The sequence below is a fragment of the Peromyscus maniculatus genome, chromosome 9 (assembly GCF_049852395.1).
Source record: "Peromyscus maniculatus bairdii isolate BWxNUB_F1_BW_parent chromosome 9, HU_Pman_BW_mat_3.1, whole genome shotgun sequence".
Lineage (NCBI taxonomy): Eukaryota > Metazoa > Chordata > Mammalia > Rodentia > Cricetidae > Peromyscus > Peromyscus maniculatus.
Genome location: NC_134860.1, coordinates 22,634,559 through 22,661,577, shown reverse-complemented (window position 1 = coordinate 22,661,577; position 27,019 = coordinate 22,634,559). Strand labels below are relative to the sequence as shown.

Genomic DNA, 27,019 nt, shown 5'->3' with positions numbered 1-27,019 from the left:
AATGCCTTATTCCCTAGTGCCAACTTCTCTCTTAGTTAGGGTTTCTATGGCTGTGAAGAAATATTATTGCCAGAGGCCATGGGAGTATACAGCAGGTGACAACTAGGTTCAACAGGTCACCCCACCAGATGAATAACTCTCTGATGGGGTGCCCCACCTGGCAAGGCTGTGGGGTCATTGACTGTGAATGACTGGTTGCTTTTATCTGTCATTTTTCTCATGTGCCATTACATTTCTTCCCTAATAACAGCTATGGGTGTTCTCCCCACTGCTTGTGTATTTGTCATGGGAAAATATTTCATCATTGACCATACTTATAGCTGTGGATGATCGGGAAGATGATTTCTGCTGTATAATTCTGATGAATAGAAATAATACTAGGAGATTTTTCATAACTTACACAGGAAAGTAACAGTTTTCTCAGTCACAAAGACAGCTAATTTTACACTTCTGAACAAATGTATAACAGACTGGCTGCCCCAGGAGAGGTATACACAAAGTCAAATTCCAAGGTGTTTATTGCTGAATCAAGGTCAGACTTGAGCAACTTTCTTAGACATAAACCCATGCAATAATTAATTTTCTACATGTACTCACAGCCTCAGTTTATGTATCAGGACTCAAGTTTCAGTAACTAACCGCTATTGTTAAGTCCTGAATTTTAAAGTCACTTTCTGTCTGGGAAAGAGCTACATGCACATGCCAGTCAGTGTGACCTCCCTAGCCTGAGAAAAACTGTATGACTTATCATGTGTTATGAATGTAGGTTGGACCCTGAAAATATAACATATAATAGTCTAGAGTTTGGCTGGAGGAGTGTTAGAGTGAGTGTGGGTATAAGTGTGGATGTGTGTGCTGAAAGGGAGATATAACTGAGTGTGATAGAGAGAAAAGAGTGAGAGAAGTGTGAGAGATGTAAGAAGAAATGTGAAGGTATGTAACTATGTGGAGAATGTATAAAGAATGTAACTGTGTGGAGACAAAGAAGATGAAGCAGTATAGAAAACAGATGTAACTATGTCTAGAGATGTATGGCAATGCATGAGAGAGACAACTATGTAGAGATGGATTCTCAGAGAAGATTTTTAAGATGAAGTAAAAGAGAAAGTTACCAGCATGTGTGTTTCCTAGATTTTCCCTTCAAATAGATGTGAAATTTTCCTAAGCCCTCACTGAATTCTTGTGGTTTTTTTGTTGTTGTTTTGTTTTTGCATACCCTGGTACTGCTTGGAGGCTGCCTATCTGGTTTGCAATATCTGGCACCTGATGACAGGGTTTTGTAGAAAATAATTAAGAAAATAACTAAGAGAGTTGTCCAGGGAGAGAGAGGCAGGTTTCTCAGATTGTCTAGAGTGTGGCAATTTTCCTGGGGATTGCATATAAGAAGAGACAATCCTCTAATGGTCATCATGAAATGAATCTCACTCATCTGGAACTGCAGTCCAGTTGACTAGTGATTGTCAGAGAAATAAGGGTGAGTGATCATAGTTTTTTAGTTTTCCTTATGTTCTTTCCTTTGTGTTTGTCTTTCTCTCAGAATGAGTCAAGTAGATTTATGTTTGTCCTTCCACCAGATGAGTCAAACAGAGTTTAAAACAGTAGAAACGGATATTTAGTGTTGTATAAATTTCTGGAAAGGATGGAGTAAAAGAGAAAGTTGCCATCAGAAAGCATGTATGTTTCCTTATTTCCCCTCAGAAACATTATAGCTCTCACTTCATTTGTGGATTTTTTTTTTGCATACCCTGGTGCTACCTGGAGGCTGCCACTCCAGTTAGCAATATATCATGACCATGGAAACTCTTATAAAGGAAAACATTTCATTGGGGGTTGCTGATAGTTTCAGAGGTTTAGTCTGTTATCATAATGGTGTGTTGTGGAATATTCCTGTACACTGTGTAAATTATGCTCTGAATGGTTTAATACAGAAACTGACTGACCAATAGCCTGGCAGGATAAGGTTAGGTGGAAAAACCAAACTAAGGAGGGAAAGAAGGGTGGAGCAGAGAGAGAGAGATGAGTGAGCTGCCCAAGAAGCAAGATGGTGGAGGACAGGTAATGCCATGAGACGTGGCAATACATAGATTAATAAAAATGTAAGAGCTAGTTAGTAATAAGCTTGAGCTATTGACTGAACATTTTGTAATTAATATAAGCCTCTGAGTGGTTATTTGGGAGTTGACAGGAGAGAAATATCCATTTACAATGGTGGGACATGGCAGTGTACAGACAGACATGGTGCTGGAGAAGGAGCTGAGAGTTCTACATCTTGATCTGCAGTTAGCAGAAGGGGACTGTGTCCCACACTGGGTATAGCTTGAGCATATAAGATCTCAAAGCCCACCTCCACAGTGACACATTTCCTCCAACAAGGCCACACCTCCTAATAGTGCCATTTCCTATGGGCCAAGCATTCACACACATGAGTCTATAGAGGTCATACCTGTTCAAACCACCACAGACTATACATGCTACTAGAAGAAAAGCAAAATCACCAATCTTGCCAAGTTGTGAACTCTGTGAGCTACAATAATGACATATCTATTGGTGAATAGTGGCATGGATATCATTGGAGTATCCAACCACTTAGATTTAAGGCCCACTGTATGATGGAAAACCCATACCTGGCTCCCTTTCTGGGGCTAGACATGTTATATGCCCTAGAGGACAGCCTGCTATTATTACTCTGCTCAGTTACTACATCAGTCAGTCCTCATTAAAGAAACAACTTTTTGTAGTAGATGGCAACTAACACAGAAACTCAAAACGGGTTGAAGTGCAGAGAATAAGAGATGGAGAAATGTTTAGCCCTATATGGAACATCTGTATGATGCGCATACCCTTCCCAAGCCTCAGGGATTGTTGCAAAAGAGGGAACAGAAAGATTCTAAGAGTTAGAGGCCATGGGTGGTTATAAGGAAATGATGTTTTCTGGACACAGCAGGGCATTTGCACACAGGAATTCACAGTAGTTGAGACTGAATGCACAAGACTTCTGCAAGTTCAATGAAGACAAAATTCCAGTATGAAGAGGGGAGGTGGGTACAAAGTCTCCCCACCCCAGCTAAGGAGCTATTGGCAATTGATTGCTGCTAGAAGGGGGCGAGCCAATTTTCTTTAAGGGTATGACTCCTGGTGGGTTGACCACATTCCAGTGAAGGCCACATATCCAAGGGTCTGTGGACAGAATAAATTGGACTTAATAGAATTAAAACAAAAAATAAGACACAAAATTGGTGGATATGGGAAGTGGGGATAGATCTGGGAGGAAAGAAGATAAAGAAAGTTAAAAATGCTTCTTCCAGATCTCAAATTTTCAAATCACATACATTTTACCTTCATATCCAGGGTTTCATATCTTGGATTCAGTCAGCTTCATATTATATACCATACAGTTGTACCTCACCCTATGTTGTTATATGACACTCAGTCCTGTTGTTCTATATCCTATGCAGGTATACACTATCCTTTATAGATGAGCTATAACCTATGAAGTTGTATGATATCCTATGCATACTGTACCCTATGCAGTTGTACTACATCCTGTTTAATTGTACTGCATCTCATGCTATTTTATTATAGCCTACGAACATGTTTGATATTCTATACGGTTATATATAGAACTGTACTGTGTCCTATACAGTTGTATTATGTGCTACATAGTTGTGTAAAAAATCTTATGCAGTTATATAATATCCTGTGAAGTTGTATTATAGCCTATGAGGTTGTGTCATATCCTATGTAGTTTTATTATATACTTTGAGATTGTGTTATAGCCTATGCAGTTGTACTATATTCTATGCAGTTGTCTAACATCTCATGCGGTTGACTACATTCTATGCAGCTGTATAACATCCCATGCAGATGTACTATATTCTGTGCAGCTGCACAATATCCCATGCAGTTTTACTACCTCCTATGCAGTTGTATAAAGGCCTGTGAACTTTTATTATATCCTGTGCAGCTGCACTATATACTATGCAGTTAGGTCTATGATGATTGCATTAGTGCTGAACACAAGCATACTTCTGTTGGTTATTATTGCATAAAAATAAAGTATACTATTTATACAGCATTTGCACTGTGTTAGGCATTGTAAATAATTGAGAGATGAATTCAATTATGCAGGAGGGTTTGCACAGCTTATGTACAAACACCATCATTTCTCATACAGAATATGGCATCTGTGGACTGTGATATCTGCAGGGTGTCAATCCCAGAAGCAGCTTTCACCACATACCCAGGAATGACTCTATCCGGTAAGAGAATTTCATTCATAATATACAAAGAACTCTCATAACTCAACAAGAGGATAAATAAACCAGTAAAACATGTATCAAATATTTGAAAGGATATTTCTCCCAAGCAGATACACCACCAGTCATTTTGGAAATGCAAATTAAAACAACACCAAGATGACACTAGGAGAGTCATAGTCACAGACATGGACAGTAATGAGTGTGGGGGAAATGCTACAGAGATAGCAGGGCCTGGTGTATTGCCAACAAGAATGCTAACATTTGTAGTTGCCTTGGAAAAGTGTGACTATTTTTAAAATGTGAAGCACAGATGTACCACATGAGTGAATGCTGTGGATGATTGATTGATAAATAAAACACTGATTGGCCAGTAGTCTGGCAGGAAGTATAGGCGGGACTAACAGTGAGGAGAATTGAGAGAACAGGAAGGCAGAGAGAGACCTGTCAGCCGCCGCCATGACAAGCAAGATGCAAGGTACCAGTAAGCCACGAGCCACATGGCAACTTATAGATTAATAGAAATGGGTTAATTTAAGATAGAAGAAGTATATAACAAGAAGCCTGCCACAGCCATACAGTTTATAAGTAATATAAGTGTCTGAGTGATTATTTTATACGTGGGTTGTGGGACTGCGGGGGCTTGGTGGGACCTGGAGAGAAGCTCTCCAGCTACAAGTGAACAATTATTTTTCTAGCTATACTTGTGAAAGAATTTAAAAGCATGTTCACAAAAGTTACATAAATACTTACAGTAGAACTACTCATAGTAGCAAAGTAAATACAATTAAGTATTTGTATTTACAAAGACAACCAGCTACTGAGGTGTGAATGAACAAAAGTTTACATTCTATTTATACCAATGGGATATTATTTAGCTATAGAACAAAAAGTACAGTCTTCCTCAATATTTTTGTGTGCCTGGTTCTAAGTTTTACCTTCTAAACCATAATCTATAGGTGCTCAATGCACTTTATAAAATGCAATGTCTTTGCATGGGTATTAGTTACTTGTGTTGTGTGATAAAAATCAAGTTAAGAAAGGATGGATGTATTTTGCCTCCTAGTTCAAAAGCAAATCCCATCATAGCACAGAAGTCATGATGTCAGGGGATCATGGTAGCTGTTCACATTGCATCTGCAGTCAGGAAGCAGAGTGAGGGCATATTTATGCCCAACTCATGTTCTCCTAGTTATCCAGTCCTGGACCCTAATCCACAGAATGGTACCACCCACACAGAGTAGGTCTTCTTACCTCACTTAACCTAAACTAAATCATCCCTCACAGGCATGCCAAGAGGCTTGTTTTCTAGGCAATTCTAGATTTTATCAAGTTGATTATTATCCACCACAGGACAAAACCTTCATCTCTTCCAGTTGTATTTAAATCACTTCTAGGTTACTTGTATACCCAACACAATGTATATACTTGGTAAACAGATGCTATACTGTATTATTTGTAGGATAATAACACAGAGAAATGTCTATGCATTCAGTTTAGGGTACATAATCACCAGCCAAACTCTGTATAATATGTAGAACCACATACCATCGTTTCCCTTAATATTTTTGCTTGTGATTCTCTGAATCCATAGATGAGGAATTATGAATGAACCTATAGATATGAGAGAAAAATACTGACCCATGGAACAACAAGAATAATATGGAATAGGCAGCACATTTAACTTTATATGTCAACAGAATTTCAATAAACTTATTTAAAAAGTAACCATATTTGAGTCAGTGGCAAAAAGTTTACATATTATATGTTTGAAGGGTGTTTTTTCCTTTAAAATGTGTTTACTAATATATCAATCATTTTGCAACCAAATAAAGATAAAAACATTACATATTACTTTGCCTACCGCCTTTGGCTTTCTCTCTAAGAAAAAAGAAGCTACCTAATTTTTATATTTCCATCAGTATTAAGGAGTTTCCTTGGGTGCTTTTGACAAAATTACTATATGACTATACTAAATTTTTGGTGGACACATTTATATTTACTCAGATATTTCCTACTAATCTTTGTGTCTGGCACTTGATTTTATATTTTACTTGATGATCTTCTTATAATTTAGTAAAATCTTTGTAAAACATAGAATTAAAAATATCAAGACCGTTATTGAGTAGTCAATGAATAATTTATTGTTATTGATAATGAAGACACTTTCTTATGTGACTAATTCAAAATTTATTTTTATAAATATTTATAAAAGCTTTATTTTACTCTATGTGTGTGTCTACATGTGCACACACATTTGTACATAAATGCTTGCACACATGGAGGCTTTGGCAATCCTGGAGCCAGTTTTACAGATGTTTGTGATGCATCAGATGTGGGTGATGGGAACTGAGCTTTGGCCCTCTATGGGAGCAGTGAGTGACACTAACCACTTACCACTCCTTCCAGTTGAAAGGTGGTTTTTAAACAAAGATTACCGCCTCCCATAACACGAAGGACCTTGTAGTGTGTACATGTTTTCCCTCTGAAGGACACAGTGAAGTGACTCATGGTATTTCAAATATTGCAGTACATACCAAGATGAAGAAATAGGGAAAAGAAACAGAATGTTTGTCAGGAGAATATTCTGTCTGCCTTAAGATTGTTTTTAGTCCTGCTTGGGCAATTAGTCTAAAGAGGAAGTGGCTGTCTGAAGGCACAACTTACTGTGTCATCGTTTTAGTTCTTCAGTGACTAGTTCTCAATGTCCAACACTGTTCTACATAGACTCCCTGTTGCAACTCTTTAAAATATCTTCCCAGATAAAAGAGGCCTTCATTAGTGGAAATAGCAATTATGTTAATAGCATAACATATCCTTATTAATCACACTAAAACACAGAATAACATCAAATATGGAAAGTACAGAATCTGATTGGCTCAGGAGTGGCAGACCCCAGCCGATATTTAGAGTTGGTGGAGAAACAGAAGTCATCCAGCAAGGAAGGTAGGTAGCCATCAGAACGGAGCTAGTCTAGGACTTCGGGTGAATAATGCAATGTTAGCAAAATAGTTTCTCTATAAAATGATGCAAGACCTCCCAGATAAATAATAAACACCTCAATTCTAAAAAGACCACCACATCTTTTCTTCTGCTGTCATTAAAATGATGAAATAGTCCCACACAAGGAAGAGTTCTGATCTGGATCTTCTGACATTCCTACTGACGAGGAGAGTCAGTCTTGTCTTTCCTTCTGTGTTTTTCTTTTCTCTGTTAGCTCCCTCCCTCTCTCCCTTCTACCCTCCCTCCCTCCTTCTCTCCCTCCCTCTCTCCCCTCCCTGCTTTCCTTTCTTTATGATTAGAAAGACAGTTAACTTTTTTTTCAAGGACCCAAGACATTTTAGATGAGGTTGCCTAGTCTCTAAAAAATCAACAGAATTGATTTTTGAACACAGGTTATAAAATGACAACCCTCTATTGTGACATCTATTGTTCTGAAGTAAAAACGAGGTATCATTAGTTTTGAAATTGGAGCTCAAATATCATTGAGTAATATTAGGTAGGGTGCTCACCTATACACCATCTGTATTGTTTATATTTCTTCTCTAACTTTCGACAACGAGTAATTATGCCTAGAGCAGGGCTAATGTTGTATTAGATCAGAAATACATGGACAAAATGCTTACAAAGATCCAGAAAGACAGAGCTAATCTAAGATCCTTGGGGTTGGAGAGATGGTTCAGTGACTAAGAATACGGGCTGCTCTTATGAAGGACTTGGATGTGATTCGAAGCACCTATACAGCAGCTTACAACTGTCTGTAATTCTGTCCCAGGATATCTGATGCCCTCCTCTGGCCTCTGTATCAGAGGTGCACACACAAACATGTTGGCAAATACACAAATATACATATACATAAATAAAATTCAATAAACCCCCTATTATCCATTGAAATAGTGACATGTATTTTTCCTCTAGTTCTGTAGAGTATGAGCTAATCCTCTAAGGTTTCTAGGGATGTTTGATTTCTATGACTCCAGAGTTGATTTTAATGAAAAAAAATTGGCGTTAAAAGTTTCTAATATTTAATAATACTAGAGTAATGTTTGGCACTGCTCTACAGATAAAGGTATTATGTGAAGAATTATTAAATCTTTCCATTTACCTCTAATGTATTAAAAAAAACCAAACAATCATCAAAGAAGGGTTTTCATACAAAGTCTGCTCTCCTATATATGTGTGCATGTGTGTGTTTCTGTGATGCTCTATTCATGTGCCCATGTGCCCCATTACTCAGAGGCTATGATAAGTGATAGAAACATGACTAAACGCATAAGTGGTAGCCTTGCTCAATATAGCTGTGGAATTTAGTTTGTAATTTGAGCATCAAAAGCAGGGTCACAATGACAGAAGGTGGTAGCTACTGAAATTCAATTGCAATGAAGAATGAACACCTCCCTTTTTGCTAGACCTCTAGAAAGATCTCCACTCTGCTCTGGTGAGGAAAAGCATGAGTTTTTGTTATAACTCTGTGTTCAACCTCATCTCAGAGGATCCCTTATGTTTTATCTACTACCACTGTGATGGTTGTTCTTGGCTGGCAACTTGACTATATCTGGAATGAACTACAATCCAGAAATGGAAGGCACACCTGTGAGAGATTTTCTGCTTGATCTGAAGTAGGTGAATCCACTTCTAATCCTGCCCTTTGAGCTAGGAAGACAGACACCTTTGATCTGTATCTTAAGGCTGGAAGACTCATGCCTTTAATTTGGATCTTGAGATGGGAACACACACCTTTAATATAGGCCACACCTTCTTCTAGAAGCCTATATAATGCCATAAAACAAGGAAGCTTTTGCTCTTTGCCTGCTTGCCCTAGCCTTGTTAGCACATCCATTTCTTCAACTTCTTCAGGATTCCAGCATATGCAGAAGACCAGTTCAGACATCCAGCCTTGTGGGACTGAGTAACTACTGGATTCTTTCCATTCACAGCTAGCCATTGTTAGACTTCAGCCTGTAAGTCATTCCAATAAATCCTCCTTTTGGATATATAAAGAGAGATTCATTCCATAAATTCTGTGACTTTAGAGAACCCTGATTGACATAACCACGTTAATTTGAACTTCAAGATTATTTTTCTCAGTAAAGTTTTTCTGATAATATTATGATGCTGAGGACATGGTGCTGAGAACTTGTGGTACTGACTAAAGCAGACCAACTCCATTAGAGATTCTGCACAAGTTAAAACCAAATAATCCAGTCATAACAGAAGGAGCTGTTTTTCCAAGAGGCGTGTGTGTGTGTGTGTGTGTGTGTGTGTGTGTGTGTGTGTGTGTGTCTGTTGGACTGTCACATACACAGGCCGCAGCTATCTGAAGTATTTCCATGTCACTCTATTATAGTGAAGAATGGTTCCTAGGGAAGGATTTAGTAAAGAAAAAGAACAGTGAGGCAGAAAAGGAGTAGAAAGAGGAAGAGAAAGAGTATGAGGAAGAAGCCTAGAAGCAAATATTTGTCTGTAAAAGTATACTACAAAACTACAGTAACCCAAACAGCATGATGCTGGAATAAAAACTACAGAAGAGAAAACAGGGCACAGAAACTAAACACACACACACACACACACACACACACACACACACACACACACACATACACACACACTCATACACACACACACTCATACATACACACACACATACACACACACTCATACATACACACACACATACACACACACTCATACACACACACACACACTCTCTCTCACACACACACATACACACACACAGGTACAACTAGTTGATTTCTTTTTTTTAGTAGTTAACATATATTAAAATGGTTTAATGATTTAAGAAAATATAAAAAAAAATAATACTGTCAAACTTTCATACCAGAAAATATCATGGATTTTTCTCAATTAGACATTTTCAAAGATGAAATATGAAAATTTTAAATAAGTTTTATATAAAGAACTTTCTGCAACCTCAATTAATATATAGTGGGAAATGTCTACTTTTTAAAGCAAAGTCTTCAAAACATACTCAGAGAAAACAAGCTCTTCAATAAATGGTGCTGAGGAAGCTGAATATTCACATGTAGAAGAGCGATACCTGACCCACACCTCTCATCATTTGTAAAGAAAAACACATAATGGATCAACTATCTAAATGTAGTTATGAAATTAACACACGAACATATACAGGAGATACTTTAAGACATTGGTCTAGGAGAAGTTTCATTTTGCTTTGACTAGAATCCCCCCTAGACAGCGAAAGCAAAAATGAACTCGGTGGAAGACATGACAGTGTGTCTCTTCTGCAGAGCCAAGGAGATGATGACCAGAGAGCTGGGGACAGAGAACGGTCTTCGATTATTCATCTGGCAATGCGGTAGTATCCAGAAAACAAAAGAAACTCAAGAAATTTAATAACAACCTGCTTGAATATGTATGAGAGCTTTAGCTGACTATCACTTATGAATATCCTCCAAACCTTCAAATAGAACGGTAAACTAAATGTAGATAAATTGAATAATAATATCACAGTAAGATAGGGGTTATCCAAGGGACTCCAAGGCAAAGAAACGTGGGTGAATGAGATCAATACATATTCCTAGAAAATAGGGCTAGGGCTAGAGAGATGGCTCAGCAGTTTAGAGCAGTGGCTGTTCTTCCAGAGGACTCAGGTTCAATTCCCATCACAGTTGGTGGCTCACAACTGTCTGCAACTCCAGTCCCATGAGGTCTGATAACTTCGTCTACTCTCTGGGGACCAGGCGTGCATGTGGTTCATAGATATAATATGTGTAGACACAATAACTCATGTAAATTAATAGACAGGTAGATTTAAATGGCCATAAGATATATAAAATGTACAGCATCACCAATTAGAGAAAGGAAAATCAAAGGACAGTGTGGAGTAATCTCCCCAGTTAGATTGGTTGGTATAAAGATGATGAAATGATGAAATCGGGCAAGGATTTGGAGAAGGAAACACACTGTTGCTGAAAACATGAACAAGCAGAGCCACTGTGGAAGGAAGTGGGGAGGTGCTTCTGGACACCCCAAACTAGAACGACCATATCACAGAGCAGTGCTCCAACTGGACATATGCTGACAGACAATCCAGTCACTACATCAAAGAGACACCTGTTTGGTGCAACTCCATTCACAGTAGCTGTGAGATGTAGTCAACTTAAGTGCCTGTTAATAGACGAGTAAGTAAAGAAAATAAGAAATCCACCTAATGGAATAGTATTCAGCCCAGAAAGAATGGCCTCTTGTCATTATCCAGGCACAGAAAGACAAGTGCTGTATTTTCTTACTCAGTCATGAAAAGTAAATACTCAGAATACAGAAGGGATCTCTAGAGACTAGGGAGAGAAAAGCAGGGGTGTGTGGGGAGGGCTGGACTGAGGCTATGTGGGGACACTCAGTCAGAAATGTGTATGGTACTCTGTGTATGCCCTACTTCATAAATACTAAACATACATAGACAGACTGATAATTACTGACCATCAAGGTAGGGATAAAAACCTGTGCATGCTAGTTTTCTCTGGGGCGGTTTATTTCAAGGTTGAGTACAACTTATGTGGGTGAAAAGGATGCTGTAATTCTTTTTTCTTGTCTGTCCATATCTCTGAAATTTGGGGATTTGTGGCAGAACAGTAAAGTGTCCCATTTTAATTTAGAATTCCATAACATGGGAAAGACAGCTTGAGTGCTAAATCAAGTGTGAGTCTGTGAGGTCACAGTATAGGAAAAGATGAGAAAGTGGTCTATGGGGGGAAATGGTAGTTTTCTATCTTTGATAATTATAATATCACACTTCTCCAAGTAATTATTAGGAATTAAAGCTGCTTGGATTGGAATGGCTTGCCCCTGTCTGGGAACAATGGGAGGCATGGAGTGGACAGACAGGGGTCTAACAGCAGGGTTCCTCTGCTCAAACTTCAGCTAAGCACACTTCATTATTTATTTTTACGCCGCTGGCCTCCCTGGCACCATCATTCACAGCATACTTCCTTGGGATCCTTCCACACTCCAGAAGGAGGCTTTATTGTGCAGGCCTTTGATGCTCTCCGAAGCCACCTTCCCCATCACTGGCGAGCACACAACAGGAAGGATGAGCTTCAGGGGGGACCCGTCCACCCAGCTCATCCATCACAGGCCCTGCCACAACTGTTTTCCTTTTCACACTGTGCTGCGGCCATTACGAAGGGATACGAAGGTAGGATGGGCTACATGCTGCTCTCCTCTTGACCCGCCAGGGAATTAATCTTGGATGTTCAATTTAATGCCTTCCAACAACTGCAGCTGGGAGGGCCGCTGCATCTTTAAAAAAAAGGAGGAAGAGTAGGGAGGTGGGGAGGAGCTGGGAGGAGCTGGGTAAGGGGAAAGAGTATGATAAAAATATATTGTGTGCACAAAGAATAAATAAAACCATTATTTTTAAAAAAGAAAGGAGAAAGAGAAGGAACAGCGAGGGCATTTGTTGAAACCACAGGATTTTGTTACACTGAAATAAGCAGCATTTAATGTTTTCTCACAATCGTACCCGGGGAGAGGTGGGGGTTGTTGATGTGGACCATCAGAGGATGGTGTCACGGTGAAAATGGTGACTGGTTTATGGGAAATCTGAATGTGTTACCACTGACTTGAGAAAATCTTGAAAGTCTTTGCGTGTGTCAAATCCAGTTTAGGTATTTCTGTAGACTTTCCAGATGTCTGGTGGAATTCATACAATAAGAGATGATGAAAAAAACACAAATGTTTCTCTCCTGAAATTGAGAGAAATGGAAGGAACAAAAATAGGATGGAAAACATTATCTACAACTGAACGAGGGCATGATGAGTAATTCAAACAACGGCATAAAGATGGCTGGCCCAAGATGCTGGCATCTGCTCTACACCAAGGTCAGAACACAGGCTGGCGCATCCTTCCAGACTCCACTAGGCTGGACAGGTCTGTAGCAGGTCTGGAAAGACTTAGGGAACTGTCCATCCATCAGAGAGTGAGGGTGTCTGTGGGTGGGACACAAGGAACAGAAGCGGCCTTCAGCTCTGGCTCTGGCTCCTGGTGGCCCAGAGGGGCCTTTGGACAGTGTGAGTGGACAGAAGAGCAATGAAGGGAAGAGAGGAGATGCAGTTTGCAGCTTGGGAGGAACCTGTCCCTCAAACTAGCCATGGCCCAGGGGTTTGTTTCTGCAGAGTTTTCTAGAGCAGAAGGCATGTGCCCGCTTGAAGTGTGCAGCTCACACAAGGGAGCAGGTGGAGGGCACACTCACGCCTCTTGGAGCACAGTTTGATCTAGTCCCTGAGCATGGTTACAGTGGCACCCAAAGTGTCAAGAGGAAACCTAAAAAGAATTTGTACATATCAGGGGCCCAAAAGACAAATTTTTCAGACTTTCAAGAATGGAGAGAAGGACTCTGGGGGTGTGGAGAGCATCAAAGACTCCATAGGAGCTGAAAGGGAGATGATTGCAGAGAGCAAGGCACTCTAGCCACACTCAGAAAAGATGCAAGAGAACGTCCTGGTGATGTTGTCAGCAGAAGTAGAAGAGACACGGTCAGGCGAAAGGCAAGGAAGAGGAGGATAGGTGTGAGGAAACAACCAGTGCCAGCGGAAAAAAACAGCAAAGACCAGGGGACCTACCCCCCAGCAAGCTGGACCCAAACCCAAGGCAGAGCTTAAAGGGCATTGATGGAACAAAGATCCACACGAAAAGAAGATCTCCATTCTCAGATTCATGTGCCAAAGTGGTTTTTCATAAGAAAAAAAATGTTACAGGATACTCTAGAATGGCGCACCCTAGTGAATTTTCCTGACTTCAGGGATGCAGGAAGAATCTAAGGAGACAAAAAGTATCAAATCACCTTCAAGACATGAAAATCAGGCCAGCCTGGATTGCCCAGAGCAATGCTGACTGCCACGTGTAGGAACAGTTTAAAGGACAGACAAAATGTGTCCATACAGCCTGGAGTCCTGTTAGTTTTACAGGGGAGGAAAAAGCAATATAAAAATGTGAATTCTTGCCGAGCGGTGGTGGCACACACCTTTAATCCCAGCACTCGGGAGGCAAAGCCAGGTGGATCTCTAAGTTTGAGGCCAGCCTGGTCTAGAGAGTGAGATCCAGGACAGGCTCCAAAACTACACAGAGAAACCCTGTCTTGAAAAAACAAAACAAAAAAAACAAAAAGAACACCAAAAAATGTGAATTCTTGGGAGACTCTGTATTCCAGGCCACAAGGTGGCAAATTAAGAAGTCCCCACTCAGGGAGGGGAAACCACAAGATCCAAGGATGATTTGAGAGGCAAGTTGCACCTGAGCATTGCACCTGAGCATTGCAGGGGCCTAACCATCACACATGAGAATCCTGACAGAAAGAAAGCCTCTGAGAGTTTCTGGTTTCTGTGGTTGTACTGGGAAAGGTAGACAGCCACCGTCCTCACTGTCCACAGTACGTTGTCAATGATGTTTCAGAGTGGAGAGCATCTGCATTAGGAGAAAATCTGCCACTGGGCAAGTCCACCTATGTAACATCCTAAGTACGGACTGCAGAAGGGGAGGGTAGAAAAAGAGACCTCTTCACAATTACCAACAGTATAAAACATAGGCTTTGTTTTAACAATAAACACCAAATATCTTCCCCTCCAAATCATCCAGCAGATGATTTATCCACCCCAAAACATACTTTTCTGAAAACATCACCTTTATTTAACTCAAAGCAAAAATACCAGTTTTAACGTATTTCTCTACAATTTCTTCAAAATGTTACTATCAAGTCAACGGACTTGGCTGCCTCATCAGGAGCTCATAAGCCCACCACAAGAATGTCTGAACCACGCATTTGTTCCCTTAGTGCATGCATCTCTTAAATAATATCTCTATAGAATAGCCGCCCATCAGCATATAAGTCTAAACCATGACTCAGTACATCGGTGACTGAGGCAGGAGGCGTGCAAGTTAGTGCCCTGGCAATACTTTAACAATGCAAGCAAAGAAAACTTAAAAAGAAAAGACTGGGTATAGTGGCACATGCCTACAATCCCGTCACTTGAGGAGCAGATGCAGGTAGATCTCTCTGAGTTTAAGGCCATCCTAGTCTACATAGGGAATCCCAGGCCATGCAAGATGGCATAGTGAGCTCCTGTCTCAAAACAAACAAAAAGCAAAACAAAGGAAGAAAATGAATAATGAGTAAGCAGGCTCACCAAGGACATCTCAGAGTCCCACTGAGTCATGAGCATGACCTCAGAGCTAAGGCTTGTGGAGCTGTCGTGGGGATGGCTGTGCTGGTGACAGTCCCCATGTGCAGATCTCTTGTACCTGCTCTGTCTTGGCCAGTTTCTAGCGTGTCTTCTTGTGCTCTATTCTCAGAGAAGCCTGACAGGGAGGGACATGGGGTTTTGGAGAATCTGCCAGGAGAGGGAAGAGAGACAGGATTTTGACTTTACCCCACTAATCCTCAGACAAGAGTTCAGCTGCTGGCCACGAGCTGTGCAGAAAATCAGCTCACACTCTGCAGCAGGTGCTGCTGGCCATGGCTCTGGTGTAGACCAAGGAAGATGCCAGGCCTGGCAGACCTGCAGGCTTCACTAGGGGAGAACAACCAAGCGTGGAGGGGGCACCCTGCAGACACTCAAGCCCGTCACCGCAAAGCTGCTGGGAAGAGCTCTTCCAAAGACCCCGCTCCTACAGCCTCAGCTCTAAGAGAAGTCTCACAGGAGGGCTATTTAAGGGTAAAACTAAATTATGCCGAAGTCAGAGCGAGTTCACTGCTGTTTTAAAGTAATCATGATCCAGCTCCACGGTTTGTTTAATAAGGGCTCTGGTAATACCTACTAAAATAAACTCTGTCGTGTTAGAGGACTGCCTCATCTTACAGAGTAAACATGAAGTCTAACTGAAGACATTTGTAATTCAACTGATTATCCAAGTTAACAGGGGAAAATGCAATAATCATAAAGTCTGAGGGTAAATCACAATGTAGAAACTCACCCTTTTTTTGTCTACCTGGGAAAACCAAATTCTCACACAGGTGGCTTGCCCAAAGAGGGAGATCTCGATCAATTCTAATTATCTATAAACATTTAAACTCCTGCTGACTTGGACATGGTTTTTAAAAAAAAATTGTGTGTGTATATATATATATATATATATATATATATATATATATATATGCTTATAATAGTTTTATCTAGGTGTATGTCTACGTGAATGTATGCATGTAGGTGTCCATAGAGGTCAGAAGAGTGTTTCAGGAGCTGCGGTTAAAAAAGCAGATGTAAAGCATCTCACACAGGTGCTGGGAACCAAGTTCAAGTCCTCTACAAGAGTACTGTATGCTCTAACCAGCCTGTGAATGTTGTGACACCACCCGTGATAATTAATCTTCATTGTCAACTTGGAGGAACTTGGAATCACCTAGGAGACACACCTTTGGAGATATCTGTGAGGGCATGCCCAGCAAGGTTTAAGCAAGGAGAGAAGATCCGATCCCATAGAGCTGGGGGTCTCAGACTGAATGAAAGGAGAAACAGGATGAAGCCAGTTGATCACCAGTGCCAATTTCTACTGCAGATACAGTGAGACCATGACCTGCTGGAAGGCAGAGTACTCTGGTCCTCATGATGGACTGCATCCCTGCTTAAGCTGTGAGTTAAAACACACCCCTCCTTCTTTCTTTAGTGGCTTTTTGGAATGTTTTGTCATATCAAAGAAAAAATTAAGCAATACACTACTTTTAACATATATCGATTTTAGCAGTTATAAATACATACATGGGAAATGACAAACCAACTTTACAGTATAAACATGTTCCCTGAGTGCTGGATGAGTTATTAAAGTGATTTAAAGACTGTTCTTTTTGAAGGGTCTAATCAAGGGCATCATGTAAATGACACAAATCAGAAGAACCTGTTGATCAGACATGTGGATACTGACATTGCTCCTTCAATCACAAGTACGCATGTGAACATGAACATGCATGTAAGCATGGAGTATGCATGTTAGCTGGCATTTGAGCATGCATCTGAGCATGCTGGTGACCATGTAAGTAACCTTACATGCCAAGCTCTTGATTTCTTTCAACACCATGTCACACAATTCTGTTCATCTAATTTTTAATTTTTTCTTAGATTATAATATTCTATTATATCAATATCTTATTTTGTAAGAACTTAATTTTTTTATTCTGATACTGTGTGTCAAGATTCTAGACAATATGGGGTTTTTTTGATAATGCTGGGTTCCTCTATTTGATGTTCAATGTAATTTCATTGAATGATGTATAACCAGACTGCCAATCATTTATTATTTAGTTATTTATTAATTATTCATTTAGTTAGTTAGTAGAGTTTCACTAGATAGTGCAGCCTAGTTTTGAACTCATGATCTTGCTGTCCCAGTCTCACAAATATAGGGATTATTGGCATACATCACCACATCTGGTCTTGAAAACATTTATATCCTTGTAGAAGAGGGTTCAGGAGGCCCCTGCATGCTACTCTCCTCACATAGTTTCTACCCCCTCCTAGAATGGAGCCAGGAGGCCTCTGCTCACCACTCTCCTCACAGTTTCTGGGCAACTGAAGAACCCCTTCAGTCTTCTCTGTCTACACATGCCCAGTCCACAAGTGCCTTCCTCTGGAAGTCTTCTCACTCTGTCCCAGACCAAAGCATTTTGTTTTCCCTCTTACTCTAGGGACATCATGTACCCACACCTGGCAGGTCCTAATGAGGAAGCTAGCAACTAACAGCTGGGTGATGGCTGGCTTAAGGGAACCAGAGCTCTAAGCAATAATAAAAGATGACTACAGGCTGGTTGGTCACCTTGATAATTGACTGCAATCAACATAATTCAGTGACTAATTGTTGACCATATTATAAGAGTGGATAAAGCACAGACCTACACTGGAAGACATCTTAGCTACAGAATCCAGACCTTGGTGAATGTCGAGTTGCTTAGATATAGTATTTAACAACATCAAAATCAATGTATTGAGATTTTTAGGTGGAACTTTCTTTCGACTTCAAAGATAATCTTTGACTCATTGAGTTTGGAGAGAACAAACATTCCAAAGGTCAGCTCCAGTAGACGGGTTACTGACAGATTCCACCCTGATGTGTCCAGAAGCCCTGAGCCTCAGCTTGCTTCCAGGACAGAACTTGGCATTTTTCATGTATCTGTTTTTCTGATCTTCATCTGGACTGGAGTCTCATTCAACTTTCAAGGCTGTTTTTTTGTTTTTTTGTTTTGTGTGTGTGTGTGTGTGTGTGTGTGTGTGTGTGTGTGTGTGTGTGACAACTTTGTTTTTCTTGATGTGCCCTAACATGTCATTCAACATGATGGGAAACCCCTTCTCAATCCCCACCCCTCAAATTAGATCAGAATTGATGCTCAAAAAGAGCTCACTTGCTGTCAGTCAGTCCATCTGCAACTCTCTTGCTTGTTGGGATTTGTGGATTGTTAACAATTACCTTCAATGACATAAAAATTTGCAGGCACATGCTGCATGACCTGGGGTTTCTCCTTCTCAGCAGCTTTCCTTCATCCTCCATTAAAATGAGGACACTAGACTAAACCTCTTCATAGAGTGTTGACACTATGTGCTCTGTTTCCAAGTGCGCGTTCCTTGGCTGCACTCTGATGTGTTTAAAAAAGAGCTGAAGAGCATGCATAATTCAGAAAATTACTAAATATTTGGAAACTCTCTTAGGGCAGATGAAAGGACAGTACATCATAAATGTGCAGACTTGATTATCCCAAACCTCCAGCTTTGGGCTAAAATACACTGGACTGAAGGTTCTAAAGACACTCTCCTCACAGAGATAAAAATAAGTGTGAAAGAGTCTGAAATATGCACAGAATTCCAAGCCCATTCCCAAGGTCTCTGATATCACTCTACTGAGACAACAGGTGTAACTTGGTGATTCATTCTTTTTTGATATTTAAAATTGTTTTATTTGTGTGTGTGGGTGCATGTTTTTATAATGTGTGTGAAACTGGGTACATGACTTACAGTACTCTCTCTGTGTGTGTGTGTGTGTGTGTGCGCGCGCGCGCGCGCGTGTTTCTATGATGTGTGGGAATGGGTACATGACATACACTTTGTGAAGGGTAGAGGGCAGCTTCCTCAGAGTTGATTCTTTCTTTTCACTGTGAGTGCAGGGATGGAACTCGGGTCATCAGGCTTGTGGGGTAAACACAGTGTGCCATCTCCAGTCTGCCCTCCTGTCACAGCTTCTGATTCGAAGGCCCTGCCTCGTCTACCTGTGAGGACACTGTAAGGGGAACAGACATCTGGCAATGTTTCCAGTCACCTCTCGGGCACCCAGAGCACGCAGCAGCGGGGGGTGGGGGGGTGGGGGGGTGGGGGGGTGGAGAGCTACAGCTGTAGCAGCAGCTATGGGGAGCACAGCTCTGCTTGACACCGGCTGTCATCAAGCGTTAAACACAGGCATGGGAATGGGAGGCACGTCTCTCTGTCCAAGCAGGTGTACACACTGCCACCTCTGGAGAGCCTGCTCATCCAGGTCATGTGGGGATTCCTTCTAGCCACTACACTTCATTTCTTTTGGCCTTTTCCTCACAAGATCATCAAGTCCATCGTGGAAGTCCTACTCCACAATGGCACTGCACAAAATGCAAACACAGACGGAAGTACAGACACCGCATGAGTGAAGTCAGGAAAGACAGTGACACAGGAGACTCTGTGAGTGTTCTACTCCGCCCCCCCCCCCCCCGCCCCCAGCAGAACGGACTGAGTGATACCGAAGGGTTCGGAAGCTGAAGAGAGTGGGCCACCAGAGGATTGGAGGGGTGGTGGCTGGTCATGAGACCTGCTGTCGTCACTGCTGCAAGCCAGGTCTATTCATCTCTTTAAGTTCCTCAGGCAAGAATATGAATGAAATATTTTATAATTAATATTAGTAAAACAACTTCTAAACAAAGCAGTATGTATCTTTTCAATATATCACCTTTTTGGGGGGTTGCTTCTAGGGAGCTCAGAGATAAACACAATATTGGGTTGCACCAATTACATCAGCCTTGACTTCTAGTATCACTCACCCCATCTTCTTTTCACTGGAAAAGTTTCACTGTATAAAAATCTTTAACAAATTTTCCTTTATCCACAGCAACAGTTGGGGGCATACAGAAACCCATGGGTATTTTGGCAATGACATCCACGAGCTGAATTTTAAATTATTTTTATCTTATGTGTATGATTGTTTTGTCTGTGTTTGTGTATCCATCGTGTGTATGCCTAAGGCCCAGGGAGCCAGGAGAGCACATCTGGCCCCGTGGAGCTGTAGGTACAGAAGGATATGAGCTGCCACGTCAGTGTCAGAATTGGCCTGAGTCCCCTGCAAGGGCAGTCAGTGCTCTTAACTACCTAGCTATCTTTCCAGCTGACCTTTCAAATGCACATTTCCTCAGGAATGAAGCACTGATTTAGTTGCTTGTGGATAAAAGTGGGATATCCTCAGACAATGATGAGTCAGGGACCATCAGGGAAAGTCTGAGTAGGGAACTCATTAGCTTTAATGGTTTTAAAATGGCCCAACATCACCTAATAAGGAGGAAGGCAGGGATTCAGATCTGGAGGGTCCTCGGACCCGGGCTGCAGCCCCTCACCACTGCCCAGGCTCATTTGCTTGCAAATGTTCCCCAGGACACGGTGTGCCGATGAAAAGTGAGACACCCTGGAGCCACTTGGATTCTACCCTGGCAAACCAAAGGCATCACCACTGTGTGGGTGCTGCTGTCTAGGTGTTCTAGACCCTGCGTCTGCTTCTAGAGAGCTGGGCAGAAGAGGGAAGGTAACGAGTCACTTCCACCGTGGCTCTGTTACACAAGTCACACCGGCTATGACACGCTGCATTCACGTGGGCTAGGCCTAGCAATAAACCAATAGCTCTGTCCTGTGCAGAAGTTTGAAAAATCTGGTATCAGTGTAAGAAAGCAAGAACGCAATGGCAAGGAAGAGGACAAGAATAATTGACTACAATTCTACTAATAATCATTATTACTTATTAGTTGCCTACTTTGTGGTTGGAAGGGAACTAGCCCGGACACGCTGGTTTTGCTACCAAATGTTTGGCCATGATTAATGAAGCACATCTCAGAGCACTTAGCCACAAACAAACACAGCACAGGGCCGAAGTGTCTCTCAGACTAGGAAACCAGCGTCTTTGCCTTTACCGCTAGGAAGTTAAGGAAGTTTCACGTCGGTGCTGGTAGCCCCTCCTGACTTCTGACACACACACACACACACACACACACACACACACACACACACACACACACACACACACACACACTGACTGGTTGTTTTTTCCTATCTATTTTCTATATCAAAAGCAATTTTGTTATTTCCGGAAGTGGGTCGCAATTAAACCTCAAACAGAGTAGCTATGCAGAGCTGTTCAGTGTTTTCGAGACAGGGGCTAAAAATGATGGCTTTCTGTGGGTGATTGGCTCTGCAAACGCTCTCCATTCTTCCCATTTGACCCCTGTCCTGACCCAGTCAAATGAGTGGCTATCTCTACCCAATAGATGGTTTGCCCATCCCCAGGGGAGTACGTGGCCCTCTTAGCTCTGAAATGTGGAACTTATCACTCTCAGATCAGAGAATTCTTCCTCTTCCATAGTGCTCTCCCCAGAACAACAAACACCCCCAAACCTACAATACTAATCAATGGCCTCCAGTAATTTGATAGCATTTAGAGTTACAGCAGCTAAGACAGATTCTCTCATAGTGGTGAGTGAGCTGCTGTCTTTTAGCCAGTCAGGGGTCAGTGAAGAGGACCCTGTAGCTGCTCATCATGGGCCAATGCTTCAGGCCACTCCCCTGACAGTGTGCCTCATGCTGTGCAGAGGACACTCATAAGCCTTTAAGACAATCGGCACCCTACCCAACAGCTGTCTTCAGGAAATGCTAGATTCCAGCTTGCCCTCTTTCTGCCTGTTTCACTGTGAGCATTCATGCTACATGGTTCCTTCTGCTCTCCCCTCAGATCACATGTTGACCCAGAACTCTGTAGGGCACTCCTGAGGAGTGGTGGGCCAGGCAGGAGCTGCACTCTGAAGCCACCAGGAATTCAGGCTTCTGAAGCTTCTAACAGACTCCCAGAGGCCTTGGTCCAACACACTTGTCCAGTTAGTAGCACTTTGAAGATGAATAAATAACCTTCTGATAAAGGGGAGGTGGCGCAAAGTCCTTGGGCACATGTGACTAAATGCACCAAGGGGCAGGCAGCCTTGTCAGTGAGCCCAGTCCTTGTTTGGGCACCAAGAGATGCCTGAGGCTCTGGACTTCAGACTTCCAGCAGTGCATCAGTGAGGGCCCAGAACAACACAAAATGTTAAGGAGCTTTTCCCAGCTCTCTCCTTGCCTCCCCTCTTCTGTGCTTTTTGGTTCTTTATTTTGACACAGAGGGACGCTATTCAGTTTTCATCACTGTGACCAAACACACGAGAAAAGCAGTGGACGGGAAGGAACTCACAACTCTAGAGGCTCCAGTCCATGGTGACACGGCCCTGTTGCTCCCTACCGTGGTGGTGACACAGACCATAATGGCAGGGAGCTCCTTACAAAGCAGCTCAGCTCAGGCAGCCAGGAAGCAAGGAAACTGAGGAAGTGAACAGGACAGTGCCCCCACTGCCTACTTCTCCCCACTTGGCCCCATTTTCTAGCTTCTCCTGTGTCCCTACAGTGCCTCACATGATGACTGCACCAAAGGAGTGAGCCATGGAGCGGGTCTCTAGCCACACAGCCTCACTGACCCAGAGACTCTCATCTGAATATTGTTTTTTTTGGGGGGGGGCAAGCGTTCACGTATGGAACCTTAGGTGAGATACTTCCTATTTAACCCGTAATAATAGAGCCAGAAGGTGAGATGATCAGGTGGTAGGCACAGGGCCCACGTCTGGTGGGCAGGGGCCTGCAGCCAGCTCACCAGTAAGGGCAGGCTTGGGAAGGGGCCAACTGCACTCTGCTCTGAGAGAAGAGGAGGCCGGGTACAAAGACCCCGAAGCAGGAGTGTAAAGTGCTGAGTGTCAGTCACGGATCAATCTGGCCACCATAAGATGCTGTCACCGCTGTGGACCCCAGTTTTTTATTTTATAGATCATGAATGGAGTGTCTCCTTAACCTCCCAGGATGATGGCACAGCTGTACGTGCATATGCTTTGCATAGACGGTCCAGCCCTACAGCACTGGGCTCTGGATAATGATTATCACCATCTTCTGGGAAAGGCCAGCTAACTAGAGGGCCACTATCGTGGTCAGAATATGAGGAACAGCTCCCAGAGACTGTGTGTTAGCAGTAGTGACACCTCAGGGTCACTACACCTCAGTCCTGCAAGTGGTCCTCCGACTTCGTGTGCATGTTCACTGTGCATGCACATACCATGCTCCTCCACACCCACACAATAAAGAAATAAATCTAACAACTGGAAGGAAGGAAGAAAGGAAGGAAGAAAAGAGCCCTTTTCTCTTTACCAATTAATTTCCTTGAGCAGTTTGCTATAGTAACACTAAGGTAACTAATAGAATCACTATGGAAGTAAGTTCCAAATCCTCCCATGTTTATGGGTAGATGAAAATCTTGCAGCTTGGGAAGCTGGCTGGAACCCACCTAGCCACATATACTTTCAGCTACAGCTTTACCAGAAAGAGGGACAATTTTCTTTTAAATAATTGCTAATGTCCAAGCACCACTGTATTTTTCTAAGGGTGAAAAGGAGCAACTTAGACAAGGAAAGACTCATGTAATGGATGGGTGTTATGTTGCATTTAGTGCAAGGCTGCTGCTCTGTTGTGGTGCATGGAATGGGTACCAGGAAAGCCACATTCAGTACTGGAGTCCTTCAAACCAGATAAACCTAGACGTGGTCTGTGGCTAAGGTGACCCTCTATAAATGCTGAAGTAGCAGGCTGTATTTTCACAAAGGCTCCTAGGAAACACCAGCTGTCTTCAGAGAGCAAAGAGAGCAACACTAACAGCAGAACTTTGTTGAATGATAGTAACTAAAACCTCTGCAGAAGGAAACAGGTGAGAGAGACGACACAGAGAGAGCCGTGTGCACGGATGGGCTTGGGTGTCTGAGCGGATTCACCATGCGCCTTGACTGGGCTTCCATCACTGAGACAGTGGCCAGGAAACGACACCATCACCCCATGGGTAGGCACAGAGCTCGCGGCTTTCAGGACTCAACAGCACCTCAGGGCCTCACAAACGGAGTCGGGGTGGGAAGGAGCTGGCCAGTGTCGGCTGCTGTGCATGCATTCTCAGCTCACAGCTCGCGTGGAGCTAAGGCTAAGTTGTTACTCTTACTTCCGCAGTGAGGTTGAGGGTGAGACAGAAGGTCACACAGCCAAGTAACTAACAGGGAACACTTCAGTCCACTTTTTCTGTCAGTGACTGAACTTGAATTCTCTCCACTCTGCCCCTGACTCCCTTAGCCAGGAGACTTCAATGACCAGAAGGACAGGGTAGACACTCTAGGCGTCCTTTTGTCCTCTCTATCATCCTCGGGGAGAAGCTTAACAAATGCCGTTGTAGTTGTTTTACATCCATGGCGCCATCCCCTTAGAGACGAGCGATCTCAGCAGCCATGACAGACAGAAGCTAATGAAATATCTGATGAGTTACACGTGACACAAAAATGAAGGGGAAACCTCTTGGTGACAGGCAGAGGCCGGGGTGGGGGGTTATTCCGAATCTCTATAAGGTGAAACAGTCAACCGTTCACCCTCCTTCTATAAACCGTGCCTCTAGGTGAGGTGAATTCCCACGTGGAGACATGAACAAAGAAGCAATGGTAAGACAGGAACAGCATCACCCACCCAAACAGATAAAGGAGGTGAGCGGCAACAGCAGGGGCTGCTTCTGGGACAGACAGGAAGACAGGCAGAGAGCAGGCACTGCCATCCGCAGATCATCGAACCCGAATGAGACTAAGTGTCTCAGTCCAAACACCAAGGGATGGGAAACAGAGGGCAGAGGAGGTGGGCACTGCATGGTGGGCACGTGTCGGGCAGCAGTTCAACTGAGAAATACTACAGACAGTACATGGCTTCTTGCACAGACAAACTGCAGGAGATAAAGAGAATGGGTAAATGACAGATTAAAGAGAGGAGAGTGAGGCTAATAAAGACAGGGACACCATGTAGTAACAACACATACACATGCATGGACTCGAATACATTTGGGATTTGAAGGGCATAGAAGCACAGAACTGATTATCACAAACATCAAGACAGTGGTTTCTTGTGTAGGGGAGGTCAGGTTTCAGGGACAGTAGGGCTCCTAGGCATCTGGAGAGCACAGCTGCTGTCGTGTGGCGGGTATGACGTTTCACATGTAGGTTAATGAGAGCATGTATGCAGCTGATCCTTCCCGGGCTCACCGCACATCTCTACGTTTAGGGTCCTGAGTGAGTTAGGCCTGTCTCCTGGTGTGAAGTGCGCTTTATGGGAGAATTTCTTTCAAAACCTGGTTTATTTAAGATGAATATCCTATGGTCCTGTCATAATAAAGGAGCAGTTTGACTCTGGCTAAGCAAAGGCTATAGGCTGATGCCCAAATACACCTGCTTTCCCCCTCTGTTTCATTTTCCCTGAATTGGGGTTTTACTGTGTAGCCAGGCTAGCCTACAGCTAACACTCTTACTTTGCAATGGCAGGTAGTGGAATGTGAGACTTGTGGCGCCATGCCTGACAAGGGCACCATTTTCTACATCACAAGTCCTTCCCTTGTTGAGCATCCCAGAATACAGTCCTCTTGCTCCATCTAAAGCACAGAGGCCTCTTATTATTCCCACCTTGGATAGTGTAACAACAACCTCTCTTCATTCCAAATCTCATCCACAGAGTGAAAAGTCGCCTGATGGACCCACAAGGCTCCCTAGATCTTTTTCCTATGGCTGACCTTCCATAGTGTTCTGACCCCACAGCGCTCCTGCCTTGGTGATACCTACCTGGGTAATAATGGACCACTGTATGCTGGGGCTCTTCTGTACACACACATAGGAGCTCTCTTCCACTCGTCCCTATGCATAGGCCATATGCCAGAAGGCATGCACAGAGACATTTAGCTCACTCTTGCTCCTCAGCTCTCCTGCAGAACCATCTGGGAGATGTTTCAAGCATATTGATATCTAGGCTTCTGTCCAAACTAATGGAAACAAATGGAATCCCGAAACCTGACCCTGGTAATTCTGAGTGGAGAGCCCCACTGAGATGAAGCGCAGATGGCTAGCCTAGCTGCGATCTTTATTGACTTGGGCAAAATTGTGGCCCCATTTAAGAGGTGTGTGTGTTTCTACCAATTGTCACCATTCTCTCATTACTCAGTCACTCCTGCTGAGTGTGGTTCCAGATGCTACAAAAGAGCCTGTGGGTTCTACCCTGCCTGGGGAATGATGAGTGAAGGAGCCTGAGATGCCATGTGTGAAGGCCTAGGTCAGAGAGCTAGTGTTGCTATCTATATGCGGTGCAGCCTGTTTTGTATGGGAAATGGCTGTCACCACAGGGATGCTGTGAAGAATCACAATGTCTATAAAGACACTCTGAACTCTCGAATCCTGCATCTCCTGGGGAGCTACATAGCCCAGGCCATCTCTGTACTAGCTCTGGCTTTTCTCAAATGGATTCTTTCAGCAGGAAAACTGGTTCTGTAGTCATACAAATTCAATATAAAGAACGTGGAAGACTTATGCATACGAACTCATATGTCAAGAATTTATATTCAAATTCACACCTACTTATATACTAGTGTAAATGAAATAAAGAAGTTATTATTG

General features: G+C 42.7%; 1 protein-coding gene and 1 long non-coding RNA gene across 4 annotated transcripts in view; one reads left to right on the top strand and one right to left on the bottom strand.

Moving 5' to 3' along the window:
• The window catches only part of Rarb (retinoic acid receptor beta), a 347,580-nt gene that overhangs the window by 290,553 nt on the left and 30,008 nt on the right, over positions 1–27,019 (bottom strand). The gene's annotated exons all lie outside the window — the stretch shown is intronic.
• Positions 1,375–25,040, top strand: LOC121832191 (uncharacterized). The gene is made up of 3 exons (XR_013042227.1): positions 1,375–1,474; positions 4,175–4,259; positions 24,994–25,040. It is a non-coding gene; the product is annotated as an uncharacterized LOC121832191 (long non-coding RNA).